The sequence below is a fragment of the Hordeum vulgare genome, chromosome 5H (genome assembly GCF_904849725.1).
Source record: "Hordeum vulgare subsp. vulgare chromosome 5H, MorexV3_pseudomolecules_assembly, whole genome shotgun sequence".
Taxonomy (NCBI): domain Eukaryota; kingdom Viridiplantae; phylum Streptophyta; class Magnoliopsida; order Poales; family Poaceae; genus Hordeum; species Hordeum vulgare.
The window spans coordinates 564,743,009-564,751,656 of record NC_058522.1 but is presented as its reverse complement, the minus strand read 5'-3'; the positions used below and the strand labels follow the sequence as shown (position 1 = coordinate 564,751,656).

The 8,648-nt window shown below is 49.8% G+C and overlaps 1 pseudogene; it reads right to left on the bottom strand.

Moving 5' to 3' along the window:
* Positions 1–2,302: 2,302 nt before the first annotated feature.
* LOC123397328 lies at positions 2,303–7,023 on the bottom strand (annotated as a pseudogene).
* Between the last annotated feature and the right edge of the window lie 1,625 nt (positions 7,024–8,648).

The following is an 8,648-nucleotide window of genomic DNA, read 5'->3' as shown; positions in this document are numbered from 1 at the left end:
GATCAACTGGCTAGCCAACTAGAGGCTTGCTAGGGACGGCGTTTTGTCTATGTATCCACACATGTAAATGAGTTTTCATTCAATACAATTATAGCATGGATAATAAACGATTATCTTGATACAGGAATTATAATAATAACTATATTTATTATTGCCTCTAGGGCATAATTCCAACAATATCGCGGAAACGGAAGCTTGCGGCGGCGGAAAAGTGTTTTCGTGGATGCCCTGATTTTTTCTGGGATTTTAGGCAATTTATAGGCCAAAGAGCTAGGGCAGGGGAGCGTCAGGGAGGCCACAAGCCTGGTAGCCGCCCCCCTGGTGGTGGCTACAGGGCTTGTGGGCCCCCTGTGGCTCTTCTGCCTTGGCCCTCAAGTCCCCCGATCTTCTTCTGTTCTGGAAAAATTTATTTCGGTGATTTTATTCCGTTTGGACTCCGTTCCAAAATCAGATCTGAAAAGAGTCAAAAACACAGAAAAAACAGGAACTGACACTTGACACTGGATTAATAAGTTAGTCCCAAAAAAGATAAAAAAAGGTATATAAAACATCCAAAGTTGACAAGATAACAACATGAAACATAAAAAATTATAGATACGTTTGAGACGTATCACTATGGACCCGTAGGTCTATGTTGAACTACTCACGCATCATCGGAGAGGTCATGGTGTTGATGAAGAAGCCCTCCGTATCCGAATCCCCCCTCCGGCAGGGCACCAGAACGTGCCCCAGATGGGATCTTGCGGAGACAGAAGCTTGCGGCGGCGGAAAAGTACTTTCGATGATCTCCTGATTTTTTTGGGATTTTTAGGGAATTTATAGGCGCAACCCCTAGGTCAGGGGGCGCTCAGGGGGCCCACAAGCCTGGATGGCGCGGCCTCACCCCTGGCCGCGGGGTGGGGGCTTGTGGGGCCCCTGAGGCTCCCCTGCCTTGGCTCTCAAGCTTCCCGATCTTCTTTCGTTCCAGAAAAAATCTTTTAGGGGATTTTCTTCCGTTTGGACTTCATTTCAAAATCTCCTCTGAAAGGGGTCAAAAACATGGAAAAAATAGGAACTAGCACTTGGCACTTAGTTAATAAGTTAGTCGCAAAAAATATATATATAAGGCATGCAAAACATCCAAAGTTTGACAAGATAATAGCATGAAACCAATAAAAATTATAGATACGTTGGAGACGTATCAAGCATCCCCAAGCTTAACTCCTGCTCGTCCTTGAGTAGGGAAGTGATAAAGAATGAATTTTTGATGTGGAATGCTACCTAGCATAGTTGTCCTTTGCAACTTCTTTCACGTGGCATGAATGTTTGGATCCGTAAGATTCAAAACAATAGTTTGCTATTGACATGAAAACAATAATACTTCAAGCAAACTAGCAAAGTAATCATGAACTTTCAAAATAACAAGGTCAAATAAAGTTATCCCTACAAAATCATATAGTCTGGCTATGCTCCAGCATCCTCACACAACTAATGTAAATCATGCACAACTCCGGTATTGGTCAAGTAATTATTTTCGCACTTTTACTTTCTCAAACTTTTTATAACTGTCACATAATACATGAGCGCGAGTCATGGATATGGTGGTTGTGAGACAAAAAGGAGGAGATGGTCACATTGACTCGGCGTATCAAAAAGCTATGGAGATGTCCATTAATAGATATCAATGTGAATGAGTAGGGACCAAAAAGCTCACTAGATATCAATGGAAGGCTGACTTGCTTCGGCAGGTGAGATGACCTAGGTCAACGAGGAGGGGGGGCTCGCGAGTGTGTTTTTCGTCTTTGACGATTTGGAAGGGTACGATGGTTTAGGCAACTTGGTCGGACGGGTGGGCTGGTGGGGTGACCTAGATCATCGGGGTAAGCGAGTATATTTTTAGTGGCATTGTTAGGAAATACACATGGTAAAGGGGAGCATGTACCTCGCTGTGGTGTTAATCTAGATTGTCCTCCATCTTAAACTGTCGGTCTATTAAACAATATAGTGAATTAGGCTGCAGAACTTTTCTATTAAATTCCTGTCACAAATATCTTGGAATTCAACTTGGCAACAACCATATGTAAAAATCATCATCGCCTTGCACTATTTGAGGAGCACATTTTCAGTTATTCTAACATCAATGAAGTTAATTTGAGGTGATGAACCAGGTGATGACCAAAGAGCTCACTAGGATATGTGTCCTCGTCTGCAAAACCATACAAGAAAAGAGAGCAAGGAGAACAAAGGATGAGGTATGTACGCCGCAAGAAGAATAGAACAGAGAGATGCACCATGGAGAAGAACACTGCACCTCGGGGACGCTCTAGAGGATGCCCCAGGTGGCGAAGAGGGGCGACCCTATCTGCGGCAGCGTGGCCAACACCGGCGACCTCACCAACCCGACGAGCGCCTCTAGGATCTGATAGGGACATGAAGCAACATGCAAAGTTCAGATCGAGAGAAAGAAGCAAGATCCAACTGGCTGGCAGGCGGGTGGTGTACCTCGAGGACGGCGGTGGTCTGGGCGAGCCGGAGCGGCCTCTCGACGGCGGCATGCACGCCCCCGTGCCTCGACCGGAGCAGCGCCTCGACGGTGTAGTAGAGCACCTGCTCTGCACCAACGCACGCACACGGATCCTCATGAATCAGCCAATCAAGAACTCGGTGCGGGAAGGAGGGAGGGACAAACCATCCAAAGAAGACGACACAGTTGTAGATGGCGAGGTAGGCGCGCTTCACCCCCCCCCCCCCCCCCCCCCGCCCCCCCGACTTGTTGCCTTTGGGCTCTCGCCGGCCGTGGTCGCCGACGACCTAGGGATTTTTCCAAATTTGGAAACGAAAGCGGCAAAACGACCCACCGCTCTCTCGCTCGCTTGTCGGATTATCCACCACGTGGCTTCATCGTGTCGCGTGATGGACGATTATAGTTCGGCCGCTTGCGGAGGTTGAATCGCGCACAGGCGTTAGACAACGTTTAGGTTGACTAGTTGAATGCCCGTACGTTGCCACGGGCTAACGATGAAATATACATGTACATTATTTATTATGTGCGTGCATAATACATTGTTGATATATTTTGATAAAGAAGTGATAATACACATAGTAAATAACCACCCTCATCACATTGTATTCAATAACCAAGTCATAACTTTGAACAAAGATAATCGTAAGGTCTTTTTTAGTGAAGTCGTGTGCCTTCTAATTATCCAGTAAACATTCATGCATTTTGTCGTTTCCACGTTAATTCTATGGTGAATGCTGTGATGTGGTTTTTCCCCCACTGTGAGCTTTCTTTATCTCCAACGCACATCACCTCCACCAACCACCACATGAATCATGCATTGTATGACTTTGTTCACTATCGCATGCTAATATCGTCATGAAAACAAGTTGTCATGGGTTCTAAATGCTCTTATATTAGTTTATGGATGGATTATGAAATAACGATGCTCTCTAGTGCATCAATCTAGTACAATACAACAACTACCCCCTCCATCTCAAAATAGGTATCTTAAACTTAGTACTAAGTTAGTACAAATATAGTACCAAAGCAGCGACACTTATTTTGGAACGGAGGAAGTACAACAGTAGAATGTTTTTGAAAGGACGCATTAAGACTTAAGACTCAAGACCTTGACGAGGGTCCGCTTGTTTACGTTGGCCAGAATCGGCCGTTGTTGATGGATGTCAGGACAGAATTTCAGGTTGCGTTGCCCCTCCTTCCTTCCCTACAGCAAAGGTAATGCTACTCAGTAACGACACCATGGGTCAACTACAACGGCAATTAGTCAAGTACACCTTTCCTGTGTTGTTGTCTTACTACTTGGGCCTTGAAGTAAAGCAGTCACGGGGTGAGATCACCATCTGCCAAAAGAGCTATGCTGAGAAGGTCATCATATGGACGTTTACCATATCATGACGTGGGCTTAACTAACTCCCTAAACCTGAGCTGAGATGCGTATAAGCCGCGCCATCCCACGACCCACTCACCGCAGCTCTCTCTACTCTAACAGAAAGCTAACTGAATGCTGAAGAAACTGTCATGCCATCGAGGTCATGCCGGCTAATACTACCATGCATATCACACGCGATGCATGCATGCTTATTCAGAGGAAAACGGTGAACTACTTAAGCAACGAATTATTCCTAACAATTCACCCCCTAATCTCGTTGCTTCTAGTGAACTCCATGATGTGAAGCTTGTGTCGCATCTCAATGAAACGCACCTTGTTCAGCGCCTTAGTCAGAACATCAGTTAGCTGCCCATTTGTGCCAATGTGTTCAACCTCAAGTTTCCCTTCTTCAAGACAGTTCCTAAAGAAATGATACTTGAGATTTATATGCTTGCTCCTGTCATGATGAATAGGATTCTTGCAAAGGGTGATAGCTGACTTGTTGTCAATGAGCAGCTCAAACTTGGCCGGAGCACGACCTGTGAGACTTCCAATGAGCCTACTAAGCCACATCCCCTGACATGCCGCCGTCGTTGCTGCTACATACTCTGCCTCGCATGAAGATAGGGCCACTACCCTCTGTTTCTGCGAGGACCAGGACACCACCTTCATGTCTGGGTCGTAGCGGCCTTGGTTCCCAGAGAGTGACCAGCCAACTGGAGCATATGAAGCGTGAGTCGGATGGCCTGCGTTGTTGAATGCGTTGCCGTTGGGTCCTATAGGGCTCCCTGGGTCGTCAGAGTGGTCGCTCGATAGAACATCTGATGGAGTTGTAGCAGCAGAGGCTGTTGCACCAAAGCCAGAAGCAGTCTGCATCGGCACAGATGTTGTCTCGCGCTTCGGCTGTTCTTTCTTTGGCTTTTTATTACCTTCGGCGATGAAGCTGCCCACCACAACCTGGATAAGCGTTGCAGCCATAAGCATTCCAGCAACACAACCTCCTACAACACGTCCATCGCTTCCAGCCAGAGCAACACTCAAACCACCTGTTCTGCTGCGAGTGTCACCATCCTCTGCGAGCAGAAAGGAGCCCGACAGAGAGAGAATACCAAAGTGGCCCTCATATGTCACTATGCCACCAGAGGCATCGAGCTGTTTCTTTTTACCAGATCCGGGGGCCGTCCTCTGCGCTTGCCGTCAGGATTCGAGTTGGACCCCGCGCCACCAGACTGCCCGCCCGCCTCAGCCTTCACCGCCGAGCCGATGGTCCCGTTCGGCCCGTACTTCCTCGGCCGCCCCCTCTTCTTCTTCACGAGCTCCCCGCCGCTGCCGCTGACGCTGACCACCAGGGCGCCGCTGACGGGCTGCGGCATGCCCGGCGGGGCGGCGGAATCGGGCCAGTACACGGCCAGCGGCATGTCCGCGGGCTTCATTGCCGACGAAGAGGCGCCGGGCGACGCCATGGGGTTGAAGGCGAGCGGCATGTCCGCGGGCTTCATTGCCGGCGACCAGGCGCCGCGCGACGCCATGGGGTTGAAGGCGAGCGGCATCCCGTGCATGACGTTCATGGAGCCCGGTGGCATCGCGCCGTAGGCGTGCTGCAGCATCATGACGCCGGGGGGCCACCGGCGGCGGCGAGCTCATGCGCGGCGTCTGCAGTTGCTGCGGCGTCCTCCTGTGTTGCAGACTTCAGCCCCATTGTTCGAGGAGTGTTATTGGAGGAGGGGAGGCAAGCAGCGGGAGGAAGGAGAGGAGGCAGAGGGACGATTCCTATGGCACCCTACCAGGATAATGGATCGGGAGCGAGGGGAACGCGCTTACGCACAGGGTCCCCTAGCAGTGTCGCTGCGCTCCTCCTTCTCTGTTGTCTCTATCTCTCTCTCTTCCATGGCGGTCGGAGGCCATGGGATGCGACGACGGGCGTTGCGGTGAATTTTCTCCGGAGAGAGATGAGATCAGGGCTGAGAGTAGTTAGGGCCTTAGGGGAGACATGGGACCTGTGTGGTGATATGGGAGAGATGGGACGTGGGTGACCGAGGGAAGTGGGCCTGTTTCTTCGGAAGGCATAGAAAAATCGGGGGGAGGGAAACACGTACAATGCAAGCGGGGGCAAAAAATTTCTAGCGTGCGGGATCTCTCGAGGGGAGCAGAAAGAGGTTGAACCATTACCACCATAGCAGATCCTTCTTTAATAGTATAGATTTATATGTCTCGACAATTGAACTTCTGCATATACTGTACATGTTTGTATACATATTTATACATGGTCATGTGGGATATCTCTCTATATAAGAGTAGAAAAACTAATAATTCCCTCGTATATACTACTAGTACTAGTAATATAGAAAATGGAAATTCAGAACCAATCCATCTCAGCCGTTTGTTCACGCCTGCTTCAATCCAAGCCGTCCATGTCTGCCCTTAACTGAACCTCACTGAAGCTGTAGGGGACGAAGAGCTCACACTCCCGACACGCGCGAAGGCCCCGGCGGCGCCTCGCCTGATGCGGCCACGCGGCGGCGGTCGCACGCGGCGGACGAGCGGCGGGCGGACCTCCTCTGGTCCATGGCGTCGGTGGGGCGCGGGGGCTGCACGGCGGCGCGGCAGACGGGGCAGGTCGGCGAGGCGGGCGAGCTGCGGACCCACTCGTCGATGCAGGTGGTGTGGAACCTGTGCCTGCACGCCAGCTGGGCCTCGGCCCTGGGGACGATTGCGCAGAGGCAGACGGTGCAGTCGGCGGCCGCGAGGAGCGCGGGGACCCGGCGAGCTGGGGCCGGCCCCGACCGCGGCAGCGGGAGCGGCGCCGCGGCGGACGCGGGAGCTGGAGCCGAGAGCGGGAGCGCGGCCGCGGAGGCGCGGCGGAGGAGGCAGTTGATCGCGATCGACGCGGCGGCGATGAGGGAGATGACGCCGATGACGATGAGCACCGACCGGACGACGGCGTGCGAGGCGGAGGCGGAGGCGGGCGGGGCCGGCGTGGGCGGCAGGGCGAAGACGAGCACGGCGTACGGCGGCGCCAGGGAGGAGGCCATGGCGGCGGCGGAGGAGGAGGAGGGGTGGCGCGTCGATTTCGAATTTTGGAAGCAGAGCAGGAGGCTCGAGCCTCGAGGTAAGCACGCGTGTGGGTTGTGGTGGTCGTGGTCGGGCTCATGCGCGTTCGTCTGCTTGTATATATGGATGGATCGTTGATCGGAGGCAGGGGTCGCGGGGGATCCATCGGAGGCGTCTGCTGCAACGAGTTGTTCTTCCCATCTACGTTTGATTTGTTGAGCACAACGCTTTTCATTCACTGATCGTCTTCTGAATTCTCAAGTACAGTTTTGGTTCAGGTTGATTCTCAAGGATGCCCTGCACCTGACACTCAAGCTTGCAGCCTGCAGGTGTACGAATGAAATACAGATACATGCATCAGCCTGAACCTGAAGAGGAAGGAATGCAACCTGTGAAATGTGTGAAATGCTCCTACCAACAGACAATGCATGGGTTTTTTTTTTGTGTGTTGATTGGTCTTGCTCTCGGTTTGAAGATGAAGTGGTGTTATTTCGCTTACCGTTGATGTTCAGGTGTAAGGGTTGAGTGGCAGCCAAACGATTCAGAACTGGGGCTTTTGCCTGCCCAGCACCTGTTAACCAAGTGAGCTTGCCCCACTTCATTTTACTTACTAGTTATGCTTAGTAAGCCCATCCAAAATATCAGATTAAATAAAAACTGGACATTTCTTCCATTTTTCTCTTGCAAGGCTCGTTGTCAAAATCATAGTTGTCTGGTCGTCACCGCCGGTGGCCGTGTGTTTGGATAAGCCTATATGGGTTTCCGCATTTGTTTCGGCAAGCGCTTTGTTGATGGTTGGCAATGATGAAGTAGAAGTCGTTGGCAGACAATGATGAAGTCGAAGTCATTCTCATATTTGAGATGAATATGAGAGGTGTTGATCAGTCCGGACGTTTGAGACGGATATGAGAGGTGCGATTGGGTCGTGTTTTTGTTACCGGTCACAGACCGAACGGCCTGCCCAGGCATTTGGTACAGGAATGAGGGGTCCGATTGGGTCACGTTTTTGTGATCGATTACTGACCAGACAAACTGTTCGAGTATTTGAAACGGATATAAAGAACCCCGATTTTAAATGCTCTAATGGATTCGAATTCGCTATCCATCATGCTAAAAAAGCCAGAAATCGTGAAAAGTGAGTTTAGGGGCGAAGGGGATGAAGTGAACCAAAAATAGTATTTCTTCCGGAGTGCGGATAATGCTAAATATATGTGAGGCCGAATGTGTCATAGTGGGTTAATCCTATATGCGGAACGAGTCCAAACGTTGCTATATCCCTTCTAGATATGGCGTGAATATGGAAATACGAGTGAGTTGGGATTTGTAAGATCCAACTAACAAATAGTTGCAGGTAGGGATGGCACGCGCAGGGTATAGGTACGGGTGGAGCCTTTCCATATCCTTACCCATTCCGTGTGATATTACCCATCATCCTTACCTATATCCGTCAACGGATACAATTTTTTCCATACCCGTTACCCGACAAGGTAGACGGGTACCCATGGATAAAATTATCCATATATGCAAAACATTAATTTAGACAACTTATAGTTATAAACTTCATTGCATCATATAGTTTATAAAGATAAAATATAACCACAACACATACTTATAAAGCAACATCATACAGTCATAAACAATAACACATAGGCATACACTTTCAATTCATAAATTATTGACATAGTGTAGATTGTAGAGATAATTTTGAGTTTACACAGATTTTAC